This window comes from Pan paniscus, chromosome 4 (assembly GCF_029289425.2).
Source record: "Pan paniscus chromosome 4, NHGRI_mPanPan1-v2.0_pri, whole genome shotgun sequence".
NCBI classification, from domain to species: domain Eukaryota; kingdom Metazoa; phylum Chordata; class Mammalia; order Primates; family Hominidae; genus Pan; species Pan paniscus.
The window spans coordinates 88,784,685-88,811,659 of NC_073253.2; the positions used below are offsets into that span (position 1 = coordinate 88,784,685).

Consider the following 26,975-nt stretch of genomic DNA (forward strand, 5'->3'; position numbering starts at 1 on the left):
ATAATTATTGATGTAGATCTGAAGAAATTGGAGCCCTCCTTAATCGCTGGCGGTAATGTAAATCGTTCAGCCTCTGTGAAAATCAGTCTGAAATTCCTCAAAAAGATGAACATAGAAGTAACCATATGACCCTCACAATTCCACTCCTAGAATAGAAAACTATGTGCACACTCAAGTTCACAGTAGTGCTATTCACAATAGCCAGTGGTGAAAACAGTCCAAATGCCCATCAATGGTTAAATAGATAGACAAAATGTGATATACACATAAAATGGAATATTATTTGGGATATTATTCACCCATGAAAAAAAATTAATTACTGAGACATGTATAACATGGATGTACTGCCAAAACATGTTAATTAAAAGAAGCTATAGAAAAAAGGACATATGTGAGTATATTTACATAAAATATCCTAAAATCCATAGAGAAATTGTTCAGATTGGTGTCTGTCAAGGAGTGAGTAGGATGAGAAACTGCTTAATGGTTGTTTTAAAATTTCACCTGATGGAATTGTTTTGGAACTAGATAGAGGTGGTGGTTGCACAACACTGTAAATGTACCAAATGCCACTGAATTGCTCACTTAAAATGGTGAATTACATGTTATAAAATTTTCACCTGAATAAGTTATTTTTTTAAAAAGCAGTGAGATTTCTCCTAATTAACCATTTTATGGAAAACATAAATGAGAAGTATCTCTATTCACATATTGCTCCTGAATCCCAAAGGAAAACCAAGTGCTAAAATATAATAAATAGTTTGTGAAAAGTAATCTGTGCAGACTAATATTTATAAATTCACTAAAAACCATCACAGGAACAAAATTCACATTTCATTTTAAAAAATCAATACTTCTCAAAATTTAGAAAAAAGAGGAACTCTTTCTAATCTCAGTGGAAAAGGAGCTCTACACAACCACACTCAATCAGAAAATACATTCAGGAAGTAAAGTGACTTGTGCTCCTGGAATTAGATGAAAATGGATTCTGGATCAATGTTAGAATTGTGTTGTCTTCATGCAAAGGACTCTTCTATAATTTTGCAAAGCTAGTTTCTAGCATGATTTACCTGGAGCTTTTTTGTATATTTTGCTAGTGAGAGGCCTTATGTTTAGAGAGTATTGTTACCAGTTTATGGTCATTTACAAAATTAAGAGAACTTTTTTTCTGGAATTCAATTTTCTGTCCCTAGGATGTGCATCTCTTCATCATCAGACAAATAGACTTAAAGCCAACTCATTGTTACTCTCATCATCAATAAAGGAAGAAGAAGTAAAGAAGGTAAAGGTAAAGAGGATGTAAAAGTTATCACTTCAGGACCTTTTCCAAAAGTTTTCACATAACGCCACTGTTTACATCTGACTTGCCATTATGTGGACACATGAACACATCTAGTTGTAAAGAAATCCTATTATTTGTCATTGTCACCATTACATGTGCCCATGTACCTAGGAAGAAATCAATGTCCAAATGTAGGGGGATTGGCACTGGGATAGGCAAACAGCAGCCTTTACCCATAGTCTGCTCCTTTGGTTACCAATATATCCATGGATATCCATTTTCCTGTATATAGAACACATTTGTCTGCTCCCCAAGGAGAAGAGTTAGTATGCCATCCATTACTCACATCTATTTGCAGCCAAGTGTTCACAATCACTGAGTAACATGCAGTTCTTTCTACTAGATGCAGATAAGAGATTGCAGTATCCTGAAACCAGATGCAGATAAGAGGTTGCATTATCCTGAAACCTGCAAACTGAGACACTAGTTACTTGCACCATACACATGTAATAAAATGATGATATAAGAATACATATTTCATTGAGAAAACCTGGGAAACACATTAGCTGACAGCCAGTTGGAATTAGCAAATAATGTTCAGCATAAAAAATAGAGACTCTACTTCAGTAGTAGGGCAAGTTTTCTGTTTAGATTACACTCTAAGCTTTTGATTCTTCTCTTTGGGAGGATATCGTTTCTCCATTGTACTTTGTGACCTCTTCATCATGTGTTATACATTTGCCTTTGGGTGCACATTCTTTAGGGACATAGAGATTTCATAGCCCATTTCATGCTGATGAAATCTGGACATGCTATAACATGGATGTACCGTCATGGGGATTCCTTAAGGCTTTTAATGTTGGGTCCAATAATTGGGTCCAATTCAGATTTATTTTTCAATAAAATTTCTTGAAAAATGTAGTAAATTTCTATTTGCTTCTAGTCAATTATATACGCAAATAATCACAATCAAAGTCTTTGTCTAAACAGATTTTTTTTTAAGTGTGAAATCTTCCTAAATGCTTATTTAGCCTCTTGGCTCTGGCCATCCTCCTTGTAATGTGGATGCCATCTTTATTACCAAGCTCATAATCTTTACAGAGGGGGATGCAAGTCTACTAAATTTGTGGCAATGCAGACACTCTCTCTTTGGTTACAAGTTGAGATAACAGTGAAGTTAGATATTTCAACCCTGAAAGTTTTAGAATCTCCTATTGTAGATTTCAGGCAGAGAAAGGCTCCTTTAGCAAAGCTCTATTTTCTTTCTCTCTTTGTATTCCATCTACCCTAGGCATCAATCACTCAATCATTTGTAGGATTTTTCTAATAGATTCAAGAAATAGCACCAATAAAATTTCAAAACTAAGCAATTATTTTTCCTAATACTATATCCTAAGTTAATATGTAATTTGTCTTCCAAGGTGAAAAGATAACTTATTCAATAAAACATGAAAAGGGTCACCTGCTTTCCTATCTGTGATATACATGCTCCTACCTCCCACCACCCTACTAATTACACAAACCAATTACATGGCTTAGTTTTCTTGAAAAATATCTCTACTGGTACCATATTCTACAATTGTATGTGTTATATTTGGCTGTGAATAATAGAAACACAATAATAGTGGCTTAAAATCTAGAAGTTTATTTCACTCTTACAGTAATATTCACATGTAAGCAATCAAGTCAGCCATGAATCAAGCTACTTTCTACTTCCTTCTCTATCGTGGCCATCATAGATCTCACCCTTATGATCCAACATGAAACTCTGGCCATCACATTGGCTAATTGCAAACAGCAGTGTAGATGATGCAGCAATACACTTCGGGAGCTCTGTAGAAAATTTCTCAGGAGGAATTGTTATGTAATAGTCCTACTTTCATCCTTTTAGTCACATGCCACTACTCAATGCAAAGATGAGAAATGTATCTTTCATTTCAGTTGGCCATGACATCAATTAGAAATTAGTGGTGTTGTTTGGAGGAAAATTCCATAGGGAAGACAGCTGGCAGTCTCTGCATAGATTTCTTCATTGTTCTTTAAATCCGCCGTATTGTACAATCATTTTAACAATTAATGAAATAACCTTGATATTAGGAGGCTGTAAAAGGAACTTGACCCACCTGACTTTGTACTTTTTGAAATGCATTTCTATTTTATAACTTTTATCCATCACCGTGCTCTGTTTCTTGTGATATTTCATGGGTCTGACCTCATACATAAGGAGAATATTAATCAAATGATCTTGATTATTCAGTTGGCAAATATTAAAGGCAGATGTAACATAGATTGAAAAAAATGAATTTTTATATGAACAAATGGAGACTGAGTTATTTAACTAGATCTTTGCTGATGTGATGTAAAACAAACAAAACAGAGATAAAAACAATGTTTAATATACAATTTAATTATTCTTTACCCAGTAAGAAATAAAAATTAATTTCTCGATATGTAAGTGCAAATTAACAATTTTCTGTGGTTATTTAGAATATATATGTATGTTATAAACAGTGAGATTATTGGCAGATAGAACTTAACTTTCTCTTGAGTTAAGCATTTATTGCATATGCAATCTGTGACAAATGCTATAATAGGTAGCAGAGCTCATATGGACCAACATATACATGTGCCTGCCTTTTACCATCATTTTTACATGTGGTTCAAGGTGCGCTTTTTGACTCTATGTCCCCAACATGCTGCCTCCAAACAGTTTCTTAAAAAGTTCTGTTACTATTAAATTGCATGAAATCTTAGAACTTCATATAGTGCTTCCATGAGGGAATCCCTCTCTTGCATTAACGAGGAAACTAATCTTCTTCCAAATCTTCAATCCTGAAAATATGAGTCCAGAAATTTGAAAAGTATAAAAATTATTGTAAGCTTAGCTATCAATATAGAGAGGTTGATGGACCAAGAAATTCACTGACATCAAATAAAAAGCAAAAACAGGAAGTCTAACAGGCAGGACTAACAGGCTAAGCTCACCCTTTCTGGGAAGCTGGAAAGGATCACCTAACAGAGACGCAGTCAGAATCTAGTCAGTTTTGCTTGCAGCCTTTGCACTATTACAGAGTGGGATCCAGGCCTGCTTTGCTGCTAAAAGCGAGTCAATTTTTTGTGTGTGTGTGAATAAAACCAATAGTAATAGATTTGTGCAGGTAGCATTCTTTATAAAAACCTATGAGTGGTGTTCCAAGAAATAAGTTTTGGAAGCAAAATATGACCTTAATTAGGCAATTCTGCATATGAGTATGTGTAGGAGGCTAATGCTGCTAAGAGATGCCAATGTTGCAATAATCAAACACTATCTTGAGTGTTTCCTGGAACTTTCAAGAATTTGGGTATTACCTGTAGACTATAATTTTTTGTAGCTACTATTAAATATAATTTATTAAGCATTCTTGATATCCATATTAACGAGTAGAATATAAAGAACACTGAAAATATTTAAGAATAATTTATGATTTTGTGATTCTCTGATAATTTGGGAATTCTGATATCTCCTCCACGAATCCTTAAAATTAGTATCTGTCAGGAATTTGAGACACCATGAACTCCTCTGTAATTTCTGTTAGACTATAATTCTGGTAGACTGCAGTTATCATTTGTTTGCAGCCTTCCCGATCTCTTCTCTAATTTGAATAACTCTATTTTCTATTTAAGAAATGGCCCTTTTGCCATTGCACATGGTCTTCACCTGATTAACTGTCATTTCTCATTTCCGTGACCACAGAGGATAGGTCAATGCCCCACCTGTGGCAGATCATGCCTGACTCAAGCATGATCTACCATGCCTTTCCCTGGATGCCGAACTTAGCATCAGGTTCCTTCCAGAGCCAATATTGAGACAATACCAATAGAAATAAAAGTTTAAAACTAGAGGAACAACTGGGCTGAGTATACAGATTTTGCCTTCTTGAGAGATAGCAGCTACAGCAATGAGCATACTCTCTTGTTTCCCACACTCTCCCGAGGCCCATGAGTGAAAATCTCAATACTCCATAGCACCAATAGTGTTCTGTTAGTTGAGTGAATGAGGGAGAGAGTATAATGATTGGCAAGATGATGACCAAGAACATATCCTTGAGAAACTGTATTATGAACCCAATTTAAGATTGATATTGGTGTAATCTCTCATTTATAACATAAAAATATTTCCATAGCAAGTAAAATAAAATTTTGTCTGTGTGTATATTCATTTTCTTTCCACTTGCTGGAAATGAAATCAAGTCCAAGAAAGAATAATATTGAAGCTAAATCGATTATTGCATATATAAAGTTATTCCAATTGCTAAAAGTAATTTCAGGAGTATGTTTGAGTAATGAATGTCTCTCTTTTTAGCCTGACTATATCCATAATAAAATATCACTAAACATATCTCTATTAATGCATTTTCTTCTTAAAAGATTGAGGAATTAAACTGGATGTGGTTAATGAAACTTACTTTAATCCATCTTGTAAAACACACTGATAAAAATCTGTTAAATTCCTCATTTAAAATATCACACGTATTTCATTTAGCTACTACGCTCCTGAACTTTTTATTCACAAACTAAATTAAAAGTAATAATAAATTAAACTAGTCTATAGCTTTAAAAGAAGAAAACTAATATGATTTTTTGTTCAGTTCCCATATGTTCTTAAGTATTGCCGTTTGTCATAAATTTCATGTTTTCCTTAATTAACTCTATAAATAACATATTAAAGTGAAATACTTGATGAAAATTAAAATTAAGGACTTGTAAAAGCTATACCTGTCTAACGGTTTGTCAGCTAAATTATACCTTCCACCATAGGTGTCAGTATGATGCCTCAGTTGTGTTTCAAAATTAGAAAAACAAAAGACTAAAAAGACTAAAAGCTCTTTTTTTTTGAGATGGAGTCTCCCTCTATTGCCCAGGCTGGAGTGCAGTGGTGCAACCTCGGCTCACTGCAACCTCCACTTACCAGGGCTCAAGCAATTATCCTTCCCTAGCTTCCCGAGTAACTGGGGCTACAGGCACCCACTTGGCTAGTTTTTGTATCTTTAGTAGAGACAGGGTTTCACCATGTTGGCCAAGCTGGTCTGCAACTCCTAAACTCAAGTGCCGCCTTGGCCTCCCAAAGTACTGGGATTATAGACGTGAGCCACCATAGCTGGCCTAAAAACACTCTTTTTAAGAGAAATGCTATAAGTTAATACTTCGGCCATGTTACTTCTTCTTTTCTCTTTATAATTCATATACACCTTTAAAGAAATATTTGAAGCCTGACTTCACCTATGAATCTAGGCCTTATTTTCATCTTACTAGTAGTGCCACATAACAGAGTTTGCTTCTAAAATTATAAATTATTTTTTAATTTTTCCTCTTTGTAGCTCTCCAATTATATTCCCAACTATTTGAAGACACTGACTTAGGTAAATATTATTTAAGAATCTCCATTGTGTTTGATATAAAACATAAAAATATACTTCTTAAAATAGAAGTATTATAGAAATACTATAGTAAAATAAAAGTATAATATAGAATACGTTATGGGTGATTTTAAATAATGTTGAAACAGGAAAATTATTTTTCAATATTAGAAAATCCCAGAAGTCATGAAGATTCATAATTTTGTCTATATAACATTTTTAAATCCCTCATTTGGAAAAAATTATAAATAATTAGAATAAAGTATAAATGATGGTTTGGAAAAATATTTGCAATTATCTCAGAAACCAAAGGGCAACTTTCCGTAATACAGATTTTTAAAAATGTTATACATTACTGAGAAAAAGAATAAATTTACCAATTACAAAATTGGTGAAGGGAAAAAAATAATTGGGCCTTTAGTAAATAAAAATGATATTTATGATCACTCCTAATAAAATAGATGCAAATAAAAACTATAGTAAAATATAGCTATTTCAAGAAGTAAATGATTAGCAAAGACAGAAAAACGTGGTAACAGATAACAAAGTTTAACACAATTTAAAATAGTAAACTTTCCCTCAGCTGCTCTTCACATGCCAATTTAAAAGAAAAATTTACTCCATAGCACCTATCAACATCGAACATACTCTACAGTCTATTTAAATAAGCTGCACATAACAAGTGTCACATAGCCTACATAAGCACAGTTTTTCAACTTTGAGGCTCCACCTTTCTCTAGATTAGTCATGAACTTCAGGCCCTGGGGCCAGGAATGACAGTGCTTCTATGCCAGGCCTTCTCCTCCTCCTTCACTCCCTTCTTCCTTCTTTTCTCTGTCTTCTTTTTCCTGTTCATCTTCAACTTTATCTCCTTCCTCTTCCTTATCCACATCTGCTTTGCATAAAACTCTTTTGTCAAACTGGTGAGAAACAAAGCTTCCTTGAAAAAATTATCCACAAAATGCAAAGCTCATTGATAATGTAAAAAGTTAAATTCTAAAACTCTGTTTGTGTTGAGGTGAGACACAGATTTTCATTTTCTTTTATTGTTTTATGGCATAAAATAATTCTATCAGGGAAGGAAGAAGATAGATGGCTGCTGTAGTTGTGCTGGTATAATCTGGACTAGAACTCAATAGTTTATAAATGTGAAGTTAACTTACAAGCAACATTCTAGTGAGTCTGCTGTCAGTAGAACTCATGGTAACTCTGATAATTTTAATGATCATAAAACTGAGGTAGGAAACAAATATGACCATTGTGTTTAGAAACCATGATCCTTCAAAACTTGTATTTCTTCCTAAATAAATACTAATAGGGACTAAAAAATTAAAATTGGTAGTGAAGTCTTTACCAATTTATGTGATCAGTGGTATTCTCTTAATATTAACATAAATCTTTATTGATTCATTAGACATTTTTAGTTTTAAATAAAATGATCAGAAATGTCAGCAAGGGCTATGGGAAAAAAGGGCTGGGTAAGAAAATTTGAAGTCTCACCTAACTGGAATGTAGCAATTGCAGATAGATTGGTTGGGATTTATTTTATATGAAATATAAAATATATAAAGGCCACTCTGGTCTCTTATGTAAAATACTCAGCAGAAGCCCTACCACTTTATAATAATTCAGTAAGTGTTAACATCTTATAACTAAGGTATCATTCAATTCTAAAATCATCTAAGGAACTTTTGAAATGGATGTAGTGTGTATATTTCCAGGTTAAAAATGAAGCATTTTTTAAAAAATTACTTTTATTTATTTTAACTCCTTTGAAGTACTCTTTGAAAACAATAGAAGTAAGGAAGAAATTTTGGGATAGAACAGAAAGGAATAAACTAAACAACCAACGGAGTTACTGCAAAGAGTTCACCTGTAATCAGATAAGGTCCGCTCTCAGACCAAAAACTTGCTGTGTTCTACCTCCCTCTCAACTCTTTCTAGGTGCTCTTCTGTTCTGTTTTCATAATCTCACCTTCAGTATTATCAAATATTGTCACAGAATGGCTGGACTCTCAGCTCAACTCCACCCTCTAACCTAGAACCTCGGCTCTAAGTGAAAACAGCTGACCCCATTTTTCCGCCCAAATGATTGCCCTTTTGGCCTGCCCCGCCCCCTATCTTGTGAGTATAAAAAGACTTCAGCTGGCCAAGCAATAGAAGCAGCTGGTGCAAGAGGTTGGGGATGCAGGCTGCTGAGTGTTGAGGATACAAGCGGCGGAGCATCTCAGACTACAGACAGACGGAGCTAACTTCAGAGGGTGCGGCTTCAGGGAAAGATCACTTTCTTCCCACACCATCCCCTTTCCAACTCCCCATTCCACTGAGAACCACATCCATTGCCCAATAAAATCCTCTGCATACATTACCCTTCAATTAGTGACCTGATTCTTTCTGGACCCCGAACAAGAAATGGGTGCCAAGAGGGCAGGGGATTGGATGCTGCTGTGGAACGCATAGAGCCTGCTCCTACCAGAGAGAAGCAGCTAGCTGATTCCAGTGTTCCTTTCTTCTGGTTCCTGCACTTGCTTGCTCGCACACTCCCTCTTGCAAGGAGTGGCCAGCAGCAGGCTAAGGGTAACAAGCCACTCCACTTCCCGCCCATGAAGGGAGGTCAGGGGAACAATCCTGTCTCAATATGAAATCTAATTTCAATAGAGGATTAAGTAGCTACCAAAAAATGATAGATCAGATAGATAGAGACATAGATACAGATAATATTGATAGATATAGATATAGATATAGATGTAGATATAGATATACTGCATCCATCTGGTGATAGATTTCTGTCTTCAGAGTTGGAAATAACAGGCGAGATGGGGGCACTAGATCACAGAGATCTCAATTGTTTAACTCCTCAGTTTGCACACCATGATAATGAGGGACAGAGACTGTATTTTCCATAACATATTCAATGACTTTATTTTGCAAAATCTCATTTCTTATCATTGATCATTTTCCAACATCAGATGTTAACTTTTTCTCTTGGACCAAAAAAAAATATGTTATCATGTGTTCTTTTCATAAATGTTTCTTTATTTCAGTAAAAAAAAAAAACTATTAATTTCAATGATGAAAACAAGGTAACACATTAAATTATGGAATGCCATACAAAGGGGATATTATTTGTCAGTTTCAATATTATATATGCGTTTCTAGGAGACAGAAATATTTCTGCTTTAGTTATGTTTATTTTACTGCACTGTTCCATACAAGAATACATTGCAGGGTTAACAGTTTTTAAAGTGACTCACAATTTTGTGCATATCTCTGCTATATTATTGCAATCTGCATTCTGTTTAAGTTTTAAATTTAAAAATAATTGCTTCTTATTAAAATCTCCCACATTGCATTATTGCTGGTCATGCAGAAAATTACTTTGCTGCAGGAAACAAAACTATCCAATATAATCTTTTCTCCTTATAGCAGAGGAGATAATTGGATTAATCACAAGTCAAAATCTTGGAAGTAGAGTACTTGGTTGGCTAAACTGAGCCATGCCTGTTGGCGATGATAGATGATAGAGATTCAATAACGCTAGATAATCAAGTGAAGCTAGTCACCATGATAATGATTATTTTTTAAAATACTGGAATTTGTTAATTATCCACCAAATATGAGGAGAAGCTGGACTTGCCCTTTGAGGGAACTAGTTGCCTTGTTAAGACATCATCATATATCCACGTCCACTTAGGCAACTTGCTCCTCTGCTTATCTAGAACTATTCTGTCAATGTTGAAAGCTTGTGATGAAGTAGAGGTCTCTCATATTGTGAATCTTAGCGATGATTACTGCAAATGTTAATTTTTTTGCTAAATTTTTCTTTTTTCTTCTATTAAGCCAATTCAAAGTGTGATATATTTCTTGAAACTGTCTTACAGCTCTTTAATGTTCTCTTTTTTTTTTTTTTTTTCATTTTTTTTTTCTCTTCTCATTTCAGTTTGGAAATTTTCTATGGGCTTACCTACAGCTCACTCATTCTTTCTTCAGTCATGGAAGTTGATTAATAAACCCATCGATGGGCCTATTCTTTTTTCTCCCTTAGCATTTTCTTTTGTTTTTTTCTTAGTTTTTTTTCTTTTTTCATTTCTCTGTTTATATTACACACCCCTATTTTTTTTCTGTTAAGAGCCCTTAATATAGTAATCACAATTATTTTAATTTCTCTGAATGATGATCCTAACAGTTGTGTTGTACCTAGGTATGGTTCTGATTCTTGTTTTGTGAAGTAAAAGTAAAGGAGTGACTGGATGAAAAATTACAACTGCAAATGCTTATATTAAAAAAGAAGAAAAAAGAATTAAAAAATTAATGATTTCAGCTCCCACCAAAAGAAGCTAGGGAAAGAGGAGCTTGATTATTAAGTAAAAGTAAAAAATAGATAAATAAATAGAAAAGACATCTCTGAAGGAAAAAACAAACTAATGATAAAGTAAACAAACAAATGTTATTTTAAATAAATTATTAAAAACAATTTTTAAAACTAGATTGCTCAAACAAAAGCAATGAAAGAGTAGGTTGCACTATATTTGTAACACACAATGGCTAAGAGAATATTATCTTAACAACTTTATGCTACCAAGTCTGGAAACTTAAAGAAAAGTGGCAAATAGCTTGAAAAACACAAGTTATCAAAACTAGTTTAAAAAGTAACTGAAAAGCTAAGTAGTCCTATTTCTGGTAAAGATATATAACTGATGATTAAAATCCTTTATACAAAGAAAGAAAAAAAATAAACAGCCTTATGTAAATGTACTGGTAAATTTTATTAAATATTTAATGAATGAAGCATATAACTCTTAGTTGATAAAGTACAGTAGGAAATGTTTACTTAATTATGATTACCATAATACCAAAATTAGAAATTCAAATAAATATTTAATGGATGAATCATATAAATCTTAGTTGATGAAATAGAGTAGGAAATGTTTTGAGGTGGGAAATTAAAGAAATAAGGAAAAATAAAATTAAAAAGAGAAAGAAATAAGCTTTCCTGTATTAGGCTGACTGGTCCCAGAGGCAGCAACAGGCACAGCCCAGACCCAGGAAAAGGCTTGATAAACACTATCTAAGAAGCTAGGACACAAAGGAATGTGCTCTGGAGACTCTCCCAGCACTCCTTCAACATATGGAGACAAAAAACAAATTTTCCTTTGCTTTATGGTATTAGTTTATAGATTCTTGTTTTCTGTAACTGGTAACTTCAAGTATTCTGTTTTATCTAAGAGCAAGTACAGTGAAGGTCATGAGAAGCCTGAGCAGGCCTGAACTACAGCTGTCTGGGCACCATAGTGAAGTTATGCGATAAACCAGTGCAAGACTCTTTAGAGCAAAACCTGGATAACAGACAAATGGGTTGCTTGGCAATGGTCATGTGTAATCCGGAGTTATGAACCTGTCACAATTTAATTAATTGTTCTGCCTCTGTATCCTTGCTTTCGCGCCACTGTAACTGAAAGCCTGCTTCAAGGTAGTCCACCCCTTTGTGAAGTGTGTATGAAAGTCAAATGCTGTCTTTGTTCTGGACCCAGTCTTTGGATGTTGAGTTTGCTGGGTCTGAGTGCACTCAATAAAGATATCCTCCTGTATACACCCCAAGGTCTCTTTCTGGTCCTCCTGATTCCACAATATTTCACTTATTTAATTATGATTACCATAATACCAAAATCAGAAAAATTATAAAAGAAAACACAGATATAAAAATTGATACATACATAGATGCAAAATTGTAGAACCAGAAAAGCTTTAGCAAAATATTAGCTAATTGAAATAAGAAATATTGGTTTAATATTGGAACATCTATGGCTGTATTTCACCATCATACTAGAGATTCTAGCATGTGCATTAGAGCAAGGGAAAAATATGTAAATTAAGAGTAAAGCTGCAAAACACTATTTGCATTTGACATTATTGACTTTGTAGGAAATTATAAGGAATCTATAAAAATGTTATTAATATTTAAAGAACATAGTGGGTTCAGGCCAGGTGCGGTGGCTCACGCCTGTAATCCTAGGACTTTGGGAGGCTGAGGCGGGCGGATCATGAGGTCAGGAGATCAAGACCATCCTGGCTAAAACGGTGAAACCCCGTCTCTCCTAAAAATACAAGAGAAAAAAAATTAGCCAGGTGTTGTGGCGGGCGCCTGTAGTCCCAGCTACTCGGGAAGCTGAGACAGGAGAATGGCGTGAACCTGAGAGGCGGATCTTGCAGTAAGCCGAGATCTCACCACTGCACTCCAGCCTGGGTGACAGAATGAGACTCCAAAAAAAAAAAAAGAAAAAAAAAAAGAATATAGTGGGTTCATAGGAAACGTGGCCATCATACAAAAATCTGTCTTTCCATGTCCTACAATTACAATTAAAATACAGAGTAAATTACAATTTACAGTAGCATCCAATACAGAAAATACTTGGAGACACATTTAATGTAATATTTGTAAAAGCTCTAAACTGAAAACTGTGATACATATCTGAGAAAAGTGAAAGAAAACATGAGATGGAGTGATGTATCATATTCATTGACTGTAAGACTCATTGTAAGATGTCACAAATCTATAAATTAAATGAAGTTTGGATCAGAGTCCTGGGAGGCTTTTTTTGTAGATTGTCAAGCTGATTCTAAAATGTATGTAGACATTCAAAGAACCTAGGAGCGCCAAAATGCTTGCACAGGAAGAACAGATTTGAAGGTCTTTTGCCGTGTGATTTCAAGCCTTAGTATAAAGTTACAAGTACTGGGTGGTATTGCTGTGAGGGCAGACATAAAAATAAATGAAACAGCATAGAGATTCCAGAAATCGGGCCATGGATATTTGTTGAGCTGACTTTCAAAAAAGGTGTCAAGTCAATTCAATGGGGGAAAATAAAATCTTTTCACAAATGTTGCTGGGACAAGTGGACATGGAAGAAAAGAAAAGTTTAAAGTCATGACACATACGACATTACTTAAATTAATTCAGAAAAATATCTGTGAATTAAGTGTTAAGCTGTAAAATGTCTAAAAATTATTTTTGTGAGTTTTGAATAGGCAAAGATTTCTTACACAATTATTACAAATGTGAAAAATAAAAGAAAAAAACAAATTGAACTTTGTCAAACTTGCATGGAAATTATACTTGTCGAAAGGTGATTTAAAAAATTAATCCAGTGATAGTACTGCAAATTATGAGAGAAAAAGAAATACATAATGTGACTGAAAATACCCTAATAGAGAAATGATGAAGTTTCCCTGTGAGAATATCTGAAAGAAAACATAAACTGCAAAGACAATTACCCAGTTGAAAAAATAAAATAAAACGAGATTGGAGGCAGAAATTTAAAATAGCTTTTAAAAATCCATGAGATAAAAAATGTGGAACAAGGGTTTAGCCCTAGCAATAATTTTGAACTATATTTTTTAAAAACAAAGCAAAACAAAACTTGCATATCTGAATAATTTGTGTAACAGACCCATCAAGAAATGTTTCTTGTGGAAAAGCAAGGCGTGTTCTTGTTAAGAACTTTCCCTAAAGCAATACTTTGAACAAAGCAAACTTTCTCTACACAAAATGGGTGAGTTCTACAGCTGATGAATCATTTTTAGTTCAGCATTATGCTTATAACTCAAAATCTGTTACTATTCATGGCCCATGGACTCATGCGTGACTCTCTTAGAGGGGAAGCTACAAATTTTGATTAACAAAAATAACAGGAGAGTTTTGCCACAATTTCTCTGTAAGTTACTAAAGCACTATTAAACCTACTTGATAGAATGTGCAACGGACAAATGCACAAGTGAGGGAGGAAGCCAGTTCCTACTCTAGATTTCTTTTGGTGTACACTGAAACATGGTAATAGCATGGTTTCTAAGGATATGGTGGTGGTTGGCAATTGGCAGACATGGCAACTAGTTTATACTCTCAAATGGACATTCATTCTTTGAGCGTGTACAAAATCTTTTTTTCCAGCTTGTCTCTTTCTCTAGAATGCAGGGCCTTGTCTAAGTACAATAAAGTGCTTCAAAGAGGCCTTGCTTCATAGCAAAGGCACAATCTCAGCAGGACCAGGGTATATATCAAAATAGGACACATGTGCTATCTGGTATTATTCATGTAATTTTCAGGAGGTTTTACCTGACGGTATATATTAGGTTGCCATGCAAATTATTACCTCCAAACCTGATCAAGGCACCCATCATACAGTCAAATCATTGCCTTATATCAAACACTATCTGCTCATTTTTACAGAGGAGTCCTTTTTCTATCAATGAATCTTCTCAAGTCCTAAGAGGAAACTCCTCCTCTGTTTCTTGCATCAGTAGATTGTTCAGCCTTTACCCAAGAAATCTAACTGTTCTCTACTTTCTTTTGTCATTTCACTTACTATGACTGCAGACTTCTGAGTTCTGGTCATCTTGGAGTTTCTTCAAGTTTTTATGCCATCGGCAACACAATGGTGTGCTCTGTGTGTTCAATTCTAAGACTGCATATAGCCATTGGAATATACTTAGTGAGATCTGCTAGATTATAATACAGTCATTATTAGGTTCACATATTTGGGGAATAAGAAACATCTTCGACATCAACAGGGTACTGGTTAGTTCTGTACCAATGTAATTCTACATGGGTTGTCAGATCTAGGACAAATATAATTTATTGGCTGTTCTCTTCTTTTGACACCAGCCACTGCAGGTCATTCTCTACTTCTAGCCTCAGAAGCTTATGTTCTTTTTAAAAAAAAATCCAGAATCTGAATCCCATTGCTACAGAAACTGATTTGTCAATGCATTCTGAAACTGTGCAAAAGGGACAAAGGAAATACAAAATACAACTCCCACTCTATGTTCCTGTATTTCTTTTTTATTCCCCTCAGAATTGAATTTGCAGGATTTAATGGCTGGATGCCAGTCCCATCCTAAGGCACTTAAAAATGCTCCTGACAATGCTGTTCATTCATTATGCGAATACAAAAACTGTGCAAAAAAAAGCCTGGAACTCAGCTCACGGATAATTGTTTCTTTATTTTCCTGAATGCTTCTTTGCTAGAATAGCCAAATTTAACATCCTGGTTTCTCTTTAGCTGGTTACAATCTAACTGTTCCCTGAACAGTGTCTTTCTAGCTGTACCCAGGAAATGTAGACTTTGCCACTTCAACTCCATTGGACTAGCACTGCCATGCAAGAATATTTTAATTTTAATAATTTCTTTTGATTATTTTGATGCTTTCCTTATGAAATCAAATATTTTTTTAATTATACTTTAAGTTCTAGGGTACATGTGCACAACGTGCAAGTTTGATACATAGGTATACATGTGCCATGTTGGTTTGCTGCACCCATTAACTCATCATTTACATTCGGTATTTCTCCTAATGCTATTCCTCCCCTTGCCCCCCATCCCCCAACAGGCCCTGAGTGTGATGTTCCCTGCCCTGTGTCCAAGTGTTCTCAGTGTTCAATTCCCACCTATGAGTGAGAACATGTGGTGTTTAAAACCAAATATTTCTATTAGAGGTCTATCACTTTCTGTAGAATTGATGAATCTTCATAGAAAATGTATTTTTAAAGCAAAATCTGTTAAGTCGGTTTTCCACTTTGGGTGTATATATATATTTAAAACATTCTTATTTACTTTCCCTATTTCGTTGATAATTTGCACATAATTATTTCCATCAGGATATTGAAAATTAAAATATAATACTTGACTCTTCTATTAATTTTACTCAATATAACATTTTGACAATTTTACATAAGTTATTGTGGGTTAGCTGTTCTAGATGTTATTCTGTCAAGGCTCATTGTCCCAGGTAAAAACATTTGCAGATTTATATTTTGTAAAAATATTTTATTCTATCATCAGTTTTGAAAAATAAAAACAATTCCAAATGCAATATTAAACCTTCTCATTTGTATTTATTCTTTGGATATGATAATCTCTGTTTTCTCAGATAACCAGAATGACAACTACATCATCTTCAAAACGTTGCCACATACCCACCACAATCTGCTGAGTTTTAAGAGTACTGTTTTCCTATACTGCTCAGTTGCATTTGTATCTTTTTTGACATTTTCAAGCCACATGTTCTTCAAGTAGTTTGTTACGATCATAGTTACTAATTATTATTGCATCTATATTTTAGTAATGGAGAATGCTATTTGTGATGATGTATTCCAGCAGTACTTTTCACTATGAATTCAATAAGAAATTATTATTTCTTACATATTACATAAGAACTATTTTATGTTTTTCTCATAAGATAGAATTTTTTTAACTCACTTATTTTGGTGCCCATTTAAGTCATCAGTATAGATGCGATTATTTTATATACTTTGTTTTAATGAGCCATACAACTACCAGCAGAAGAAAGATAAAATTGTTAGTGTCAAACATGATGACTAAATGTCCTTTGGGTGAAAATATGAATGTTAAAATATTAATTGTGATCTGAAGCCATAAAACTTTCTACTAACAATGGAGTTTGTCAATTTATGTGCTTTATTATGAGTATTTTGAAGCAAAAGGTATGACTCAAAAGACATTTTATAGTTTTGGATTTGTTGAAGATGCTATCTTAAAATCTTTTAAATTTATGTGAGAAAGCTATCCACTAGTTTTTATTTAAGAACTCTTCAAGACAAACATTAATTAACATGTTCGAGACTTGTTGAGAACATGATTGGAAAATGCTGTCTCTGAACCAAAGGGCCTTGGGGTATTGGCTCTGTGATAATCCTTCCTTCTACGAAAAATGGAATGAAACTTGTCACTCTTTTTTCTGATACAAGATGCTGCAAATATCTCTAGACAATTCAACCCTGGAGAGATAATTTGTACATGTTTCAATAAAGTAGAGTGAATGAAAATTTATTATTCTTGGTGACATTCTTACAATATATTTGTTCTGACCTGAATAATCATATTTGATACTTTGATGTTTCTAATTTTTAATAGCAAAAAAACTCAGTGACTTGAATAAGGAAAATGTATTATAATTATACAGCATCACTGTCCATAATGTCTGCCCCAGTGTAAGTGATTAAAAATAGAATACATCTTTCCTTTGAAGCTGTCATCGTATTCTGCTTCACTGGGTCGGGGAGGCAGATGCCTTTTTATTGGGCACCTTAACTCAATTCTAAGGATATAAGATGTTTCTTATCTGCTAGTTCTAGTTTTTAAGGTTTTTTTTTACCTAGACAATCCCTTATTACTCCAATCCTCTGTTAGAGTTAATTATTTTAAATACAAAATTCTGCCTGTGCAAACTATTTTATGGTTTCGCTCTGCTGATAGGACCCTTTTTGATAGAGTAGAACATCATAATTTATTGAAAGGAAGAACTACAATCAGTAACAATATTGGATAGCAGGTATTTGATACTGAGGTAAGTAGTCTCTAAATATGGCAGCCAATAATTCCTTCCATCCTGGTACACTCATGCCCTTCCTCAGGTAACAGATGAGTTTATTTATATTATCCTTTATTTGGGAAGAAATTATGTCCGGATTTGATAGACATAATGTGACAGAAGAGTGCACTGTCATGGAACCCAGAAGACATGCCGTTTGGAAGCCAGGCTAGACTATTGAACAATTAAAGACTATATGGAGAGAGACAGAGAGTGAAAAACCATCTCCCAAACAGTCTTTCAATCTAGTGGAATTATGTAAAAGACTCCAAGTGAGACCAGCAGAACTTCAAAACTGACCCTGGGTAACTCAAAGAATCATAATTAATAGTAAGTTATTATACTGGATTGTTTTGTAAAACAGAAACAAATGACTCAAACAGTAACCTAGAAATCATAGGTAAACGTGGGTATTACTATTCTCAGAGACTTGAGTAGGCAGGAACAAGACAACCAGCCTTCTCACAGACCAGACCCTCACCCTTCTTTCTTTCTTCTTCAAGAAATATCTGTCTTAGGCAGGAAATGTGTAAAAGTTTATGTAAACACCCAGAATCCTACAATAATTTCTATTACTCACCTGGTACACCAATAATTACTTAAAATATATTGCCGGTTTCCTGTAGGCATGCTAATCTGCTGGTTATAAAATTAAACAAGATACACAGATAAACTGAATAGGGTTGAATTAGGGGCTTTGGAAGACCTCAGTAAGGATGCTCCCACCATGGCAATACAGCTCATTAAGGGATTAAGTGCCCAAGGCTGGTTATAATGAGTAGTGAAACAGCAAGAACATAATGTCCCAATTTGTAAATGTAATGGTGCTGTGCTTATGGAAAACCTTTACTATTTTAGAAAGTTAATGAAAGAAATCCCTATGCTATATCCATCACCTTGATTCACTTATTAAATGCCCAAGATGATTCACATCTCACTGAAATTGAAATAGATTTGTTTTCTTAAATACACCTTCCTGGCACCTTTTAAAGAAGGCAAAGCTAAAGCTGAGAAAGTTCACAGGAATTGGGTAATGAAGAATTTGCTCAGCTAGCGTGACAGTCACATAGTCTAGATGGAGACAAGTGTCTGCTCAGGAGTCATTAGTTTAGGAACTCCAGGCATCAGGTCTTGATTGGCACATGTGATCACTTCTGCTTACAACAGCAGCTATAGTGGAGTAGCCTGCATGGACCACAACAGCCACACTGGCGATTACTTCTCCTAAAGCAATACGCCAAAGGGAAGAAAATAAAAGAGGTTGCTATGTGTTTAATTGTGTCCCTAAGAACAAGATATGTTCTAGTTGTAACCCTAAGTACCTCAAAATGTGAACATACTTGGAAATAAGATCTTTGCAGATGCAATGAGTTAAATTAGAATGAGGTCATGTTGAAGTAGGCTAGTGTCCTAATCCTAGAAGCCTGGTGTCTTTAAAGAAGGCAGAGACACAGGCTCTGTGAAGACTGAGGATTGGAGTGATGACTCTACAAATTGTGGAATGTCAAATAGTGCCAGCCAACTACCAGAAGCCAGGTAGAGCCAGGAAAAGATTCCCTTATGTTTCAATGTGAGCATGGCCCTGCAGATACTTTGATTTCGGACCTCTAGTATCCTGAACTGCTAGACAATAAAATTTTTTTTAAGCCACCTAGTTTGTAGTACTTGGTTACAGCAGCCCTAGGGAACTTAATACAAAGGTCAATCTCTGCCTGTACAACATAAACAAGAATAATTACAATCCCCAGGCCCCCAATCCACACACACACACACACACACACACACACACACACACACTCCCTACAGAACAAGAACAGTAGCAACAACAAAAATGAAATGTACCTTCTTTTGATTTATCCTCATGTCTATTCCTTGAGAACAATCACATAAAAATATTTTCACAGAAGCTGTAACTCTATGTCCAAGTCCAAATGACCCTAAGAAACATTAATATACCAAAAATTGAGGAGCTTTTGAAAGTAGTGATTATATAAATAATAAAGAATCTTGAGGAGAAAGAAGTTGAAGCTACAGAATTTTATCAAGTGTCCAGGTTAGACATAAAGAACTAAGGCAATGAAGCTTTCCCCATTCCTTCAACTCCTACTGATAATTTGTTTTTTATAATTCTAGGGAAAGGATTCTTAAAAGGACAAAAAGAAGCAGTTCAGGAACTTCATTATAAATCATAATCATGAAATTATAATGCAATATTTTAAGGAAGACATATAATGTTTTAATTCTAATATGGAAATCACAGGGGTAGGTTATATACAATGCCAATAATCATCCCAATTATGGTCTCAGTTTGGCTGGTACAAAAGTCAGATGGGTTCTGGCAATTATTTGTAGAATATAAATAGAATTATTTATAAATTTTAAAAAAGGTTGCAGCAATTAGATGAAAACTGTGACCACATTTCTACATTGAAAGATGATTTTTAATTTCTGATTGGTATGCAGCCATTGATTTGGCTTATGTGATCTTACGAGTCACTGCTAATGCTGGATATCAAGAGCAATTTGTTTTTCTCTTTTATGGCCAGAAGTTTGATTTAGTGTTTTCCGAGCCACCTGGATATTTAAATTATCTGGCATGATATCATAATCCACTAAGATGAGCTTTAAACAGATGGCCTCAACCTAACTCAAATGCTAAAGTTGCTCATTACATTGGTGCCATATTAACAGCAGTAATTGTGAAAAAAATTGTGTGATGCTCTGTCTTTATTGATTTTATTGCAAAAAAGGGTGTGTTATTACATAGAAAATCATATACATGGCTTCCCAGACAGTATAGTCCCAGTTATCAGGGACAAATATGCTCAAGACTAGACAGAAACTATTATCCTTGAGCCCCCTAAATACCAAAACTAATACTTAGAAAGAAACTTTCTAATATATTTTTAGGAGCAGCATTTATCACATCTAGTATGATCATGCCTCTTAATATGGTTGCTTTAAAATTTTTTAATAAAATTTTTAGATATTACCTCATTCTATCACTGAGGCTGGTCTGAAGTGGTGCAATCATGGCTCACTGAAGCCACAACCTCCTAGACTTAAGCGATCCTCCCACCTCAGCCTCCTGAGTAGCTGGGACTAAAGGCACATGCCACCATACCCAGCTAATTATTTAAATTTTTTATAGAGCTGGCATCTTCCTATGTTGCCCAGGCTAGTCTTGAACTCCTGGGAACAAGTGATCCTCTCGTCTCGGCCTCCCAAAGAACTGGGATTACAGGCCTTTTTATAAGATTAATAAAATGTGTCAAAATCATTTCAGTTATGAGCTATGTGGGGTCTTAAGATAACAAGATGCCTCCCAACTTTTGTGTTCATTTACTCATGTATTCAACAAGTATAAGCACTTACTTAATGCAAGTGCTGATCTAGAAACCAGGATCATAATAATGAAAAGTTAAAAAGATATCCTCAAGGAGGTTATATTCCAGTTGAAGACAGACAATACATTTTAAAAATACATATGTAAATGCATTACATATCACAGGATAATGAACACCAAAGATAAAAATAAAGCAAGAGACAGAATTAGGATGTAATAAGAAAGATACATTGCTTACTAATAGAGAATTGTCAGGAATGGTTGCACTTACAAGTGGTATTTAAGTAGAGATACCACAGTGGCCAGAAAGGCTACAATGGAATGGAATGAATGGGGTGGCCAGAAAATGAAAACTTCAATATGAATAGATGTGGAACATGCAGGATAGGACAAAGCGTGGATCCACAACTTGCCATTACTTCCCTTGATATTGGCTAGTCTCCCAGTACAGCACTGGCAGGGATCATTATTGCTACCTCTTGATATCCTAGGAACTTTGTAGTCATCCTCAGAAATGTTGCCAAGCTCATGGATTGCTTTGCTAATATTGCTTCCCAGATCTTCGCAAATGACGAATCAGCCTTGCAGCGGAACAAAGAATTGAAAATCATTTTCATAGCATGTATACGCATCCTAAAGTGTTAAAATTATTGAAACATATCCCTAGTCAGGAGCCAGTGGATTGTACTATATTGTTCTGGTCATTGGCCTTTCAAAAACTGGAATTATCTATCTAAATCTCTGTGAACAGCTCCTTCTAGGCTCACTTGGCTGACATGTGTGACGAAGTTGAAACCCTTGGTTCCTATGTAGATTTTGTGGGTGAAATTTCATATTAAATCAACACTTGATGCTCTGACAAAGCCAAAAGCTTTTTATGAACAGTCAGATCCACAGATACAGTCCAAAGAATGCATAAGTGGGTTGCCCATGGATGAAGAACTGCTATTCAGTATCTATAAAACCCAATTTAGAAGTTTCTGCATGTATCACAAAAACAGTTTCAAGGTACCAAAGATGGCAACAGAACTGATTGTCTTCTATGGGTCTATAGTTGGTTTAGTGCCTGGGACCCATGTCTTTATAGGGGCATTTTAGGAAAGGTGTTAATATTACATAAATATATACAATAATCTGGTTGATTTTCCTATTTATAATTTAGATATTTATTTTCAGACAGGTTGCTGCTACTTCTCAAAGTATAAATAAGCATGTGAGGTGTTGCATAAACATTAAATACCTTAATTTCACCATGCCATAATATACACATATGTCAAGACGTCATGTCACACATCATAAATATATACAATTTTTGCTGGTAAATTAAAACTGTTTTAAATCAACTGTATGGTTTTATTCATGTTCGTGGCTATTTCTCTTAGACCTAATAAGGCTTTTAGCAAACATTTGTTGAATGCATGGCTAGAACAAAAACATAATTAATGATCGCATTCATTTTCTACTTTTTCTTTATGTAGTACATTGCTTTGTTTTATTTTCCTGTGACTTCCCTTCGTATCTCTTGGCAGAGAAACCTCAAAACTTTGTCTCCAGTAATCATTGTCCTGAAGTCCAATACTATATTTCTAATAGCCCATTTGACAAATATAATACATTTCTCTATGAAATGCAGAAAGAAATTGCAACAAAATCAAAAATTGACAAATGGGATCTGATTAAAGAGGTTATGAATAGCAAAACAATCAACAGAGCCAACTTACAGAATGGGGGAAAATTTTTGCAAACTATGCATCTAACAAAGGTCTAATATCCAGTATCTATAAGGAACTTGAAGAAATTTACAAGAAAAGACAAACAACTCCATTAAAAAGTAGACAAAGGACATGAACAGATAATTTTCAAAAGAAGACATGCATGAAGCCAACAGTCATATGAAAAAAAAAAGCTCAAGATCACTAATCATTAGAGAAATGCAAATCTCACAGCAGTCAGAATGGTTATTATTAAAAAGTCAAAAAATAACAGATCCTGTCGATGTTGTGGAGAAAAAGGAATGCTTATACACTTTTGGTGGGAGTGTAACTTAGGTCAACCATTGTGGCAGACACTGTGGCAATTCCTCAGAGACCTAAAGGCAGAAATACCATTCGACCCAGCAATCCCATTACTAGGTATGTACCCAAAGGAATATAAATTGTTCCATTATAAAGACACATGCACTTGTATGTTCATTGCAGCCCTATTCACAATAGCAAAGACACAGAATCAACGTAATACCCATCAGTGATCAGTAGATAAAGAAAATGGGATACACATAAACCATGAAATACTACCCAGTCATAAAAAAATATGAGATCACATCATAAATTGTTCCATTATAAAGACACATGCACTTGTATGTTCATTGCAGTCCTATTCACAATAGCAAAGACACAGAATCAACATAATGCCCATCAGTGATCAGTAGATAAATAAAATGGGATACACATAAACCATGAAATATTATCCAGTCATGAAAAAATAATGAGATCACATCCTTTGCAGGGACATGGATGGAGCTGGAGGCCATTATCCTTAGCAAACTAATGTAGGAAGAGAAAACCAAATACTGCATGTTCTCACTTACAAGGGGGAGCTAAATAATGAAAACACAAGGATACATAGAGGGGAACAACACACGCTGGGGTCTGTTGGAAAGTGGAGGGTGGGAGGAGGGAGAGAGTCAGGAAAAATAACTAATGGGTACTAGGTTTAATATCTGGGTGATGAAATAATCTGTACAACAAACCCCCATTACACAAGTTTACCTATATAACAAACCTGCACATGTAACCCTGAACTTAAAGGTTAAAAAAATACATAAAATGTACCAATGAATGCTAAAAAATGAAATAAAATAAATTCTAAATCCATATATCTTAAAATGAAAATTTGAATGACAAATTAAAATAATTAAAATACTTTGTCACACTTTCCTCAGTATAAGTTTGTGTAAATTCAAAATGTGCATTCTGTTTTTGAAAAAAATCTCATATAGTACATTGTTTTCCTTATTGCTTAAAACACATTTGTAGGAGGAATATAATGATATTATAAACCACTTAACTTTCATTTATTGGGATAATTAACATTTCAAAATAATTAGTTTTAGATGTGGTTTATGGGAAATATGCTTTCGAAGAATGGCCTGAAACTTTATCTATTTGGATATTTTGTCATAGTATTTTAATAAAGAAACAGACTGATTTTAAATGACAGTTGTAATTTTCAATTTCAGTTCTGAAAAGCAGGGTTTTATAATCTATTTTTCCAAGTCATATATCTGAAATACGATCTCCATTTTTATTTGCATTTGGTTTATATATTAAGTATAAAAAGTTTGCTTTTACTTACATAAAAACATTAAAGAAAATTAAATAGTATACATCAAATGTTAAAATAAAAAATTTAAATGTTTTTACATATTATAATAGTATTATAATATAGAATTAAGAAGCCATATAATAGTATTTTGTAACATGCTCATATAAGATACTGGCTTTAAAATTAACATCATGTAAAAATGATAAAGACATATAAAAATTCCTTCCAAATTCGGTAAGATTTCATATTGCTATAATATACAAAAAATCAGGAAATTTTTGCTACAAGCCAAAGTATAAGTAAAATTTTTGCTATAAGTGAAATTAGATAATGTAATTGTTTATATGTTGGAAAAATCTATCTTAGTGCATGTGTGAATGCGTCTCTAGATAGATAAGAATGTATTGCAATTTTTGAGACCAGGTAAAATATAAGCCTGAATTATGACACTACAGTGACAATGGGGATAGAAAATGATTCAATATATAACATCTTAAGAGGGCAGGACCTTTAATATTATAGCAATGACTAGCTATAGCTTTAGGGAGAAAGATTCTAGAATGTGTTGCATTTTTGCTTCTTTAATTTGGCTTATATTCTCACTCACTCAAATAACCCATGACTCAGAATGTTTAGAAAGGACCCTGTATCACTGTAGAAGGAAGGGAGGAGAAAGAGCTAGAAACAGATGAATTATTATGAATTTAGTTCTGAACTTGCTGAGTTAGAGATTCTATGAGACATCAGGTTGTAGTTGACAAATGTGTGTGTAGGAAGTCAAGCTTGGGACAGAGAATTTGGAGTTATGGTGGTCATTAGTATTGCTTTCTGGGTACTATGCTGTGCTAATTATTTTATATTTATTATTTCTTTTAATCTACCAAATGGATTCAGATGTTAAACTCTATTTTCACGTTTGAGGGATGAATTCTCAGATGGACATGGATATAAAGTGTGTTTCCCAAAGTTGCAAAGTTGAGTGGTAAATGGCAGAACTTCAAGTTCCGGTCTATCTTATGCAAATTCTGTGTGAGTACCCCCTGCAATATACGGATCACATTTAGTAGCACGAAGGCATGAAGAGATGAAATTAGCTCTGGGAAACCTCAGCATTTAAAATGCAGAAAGAAACATCTGCAAACAAGACAGAACATTAGGAGGAAACCCAAGAAAGAGAAAAGTCTGGAGAAAAAAAGTGGAGTGGCGAATATGTGCAATTTTTCAGTGAGCTTGATTTTGAACACCAAAAATAAAAAAGAGCAAAATAATGAGAATATATTGCAGAGAATGAACACAGTGGCCACGGATGACTATGTTACAAGTTGAGTCTTCAATTATGACATAAACTGTGATAGAAGATTATCAAAAATGTTTTACTCTTTCAAGCAAGTTGCAAGTGTCCTCTGGTGAAAGACAGTTCTCATCAGTCAGAACAGTACACATTCTACAAGTGACAGCCTTCTATTTTTGTTAAAAGTGAATATATTCTGTTTTTGAATAAGGTAGGTTAGAAATAAACAGAGGTGATAATACTTTATTCTAAATTTTCTACTGTTTGCTCAAAAGATTGCAACTGTGTGTGGGCAAAAGGCTTAGGGATACAATGATGTCTATTATAGACATATCTGATTCTCTGGCTCAAAAGCCATCTTTTTCTAATATTACACACTGAAAAGAAAGGATCTTTATTTCTATAATTTTTTTTTCTTTTTCATAGGCACAATTCAGGTGCAACATAAAAGGAACTTCTCTTCTGCTTAAAATGGTCTAGTATTACTTTAATGTAAAATGTTTCATGGAGGGTGACAAACAAAATTTAACAGATTGAAATTTGAGAAATATGCTGCTGTAAATGAGAAGTCTTGATATACTAAGAACTCAGAGAGCAATGATGAATTTCAATCTTTACTTTCTGTTATTTTATCTCTGATTCTATAAGTTCAAGTATCAAGCTTTTCCTAATAACAGCTCCTAGTACTTATTGGGAATTTAACTCTCTTAGGTATTCTTTATTTTTTATACATCCATGTTTAACCTTTTTCTTTTATGAAGACAATTAATAAATGTAAAAATCCATATATTTTTGGTGGTGCTTTGGTATAGGTATACATATGAAAGATTAAATCAAATTTAAATCAAGCTAAGTGACATAACCATAACCTTACATATTTATCTTTTTTGCTGTGAGAACATTCAAGATCTACTTATTTACCAATTTTCAAGAATACAATGCATTGTTATT

General features: G+C 34.2%; 1 long non-coding RNA gene across 1 annotated transcript in view; it reads right to left on the bottom strand.

Annotated features, from left to right (window-relative positions):
• LOC134730444 (uncharacterized) overlaps positions 1-21,990 on the bottom strand; it is a 44,687-nt gene extending 22,697 nt beyond the window's left edge. The window contains exons 1-3 of the long non-coding RNA XR_010112209.1: positions 21,886-21,990; positions 19,906-20,000; positions 1,629-15,174 (exon numbers count right to left, since the gene is read on the bottom strand). This is a non-coding gene — a long non-coding RNA (uncharacterized LOC134730444). The remainder of the gene's footprint in view (positions 1-1,628; positions 15,175-19,905; positions 20,001-21,885) is intronic.
• Between the last annotated feature and the right edge of the window lie 4,985 nt (positions 21,991-26,975).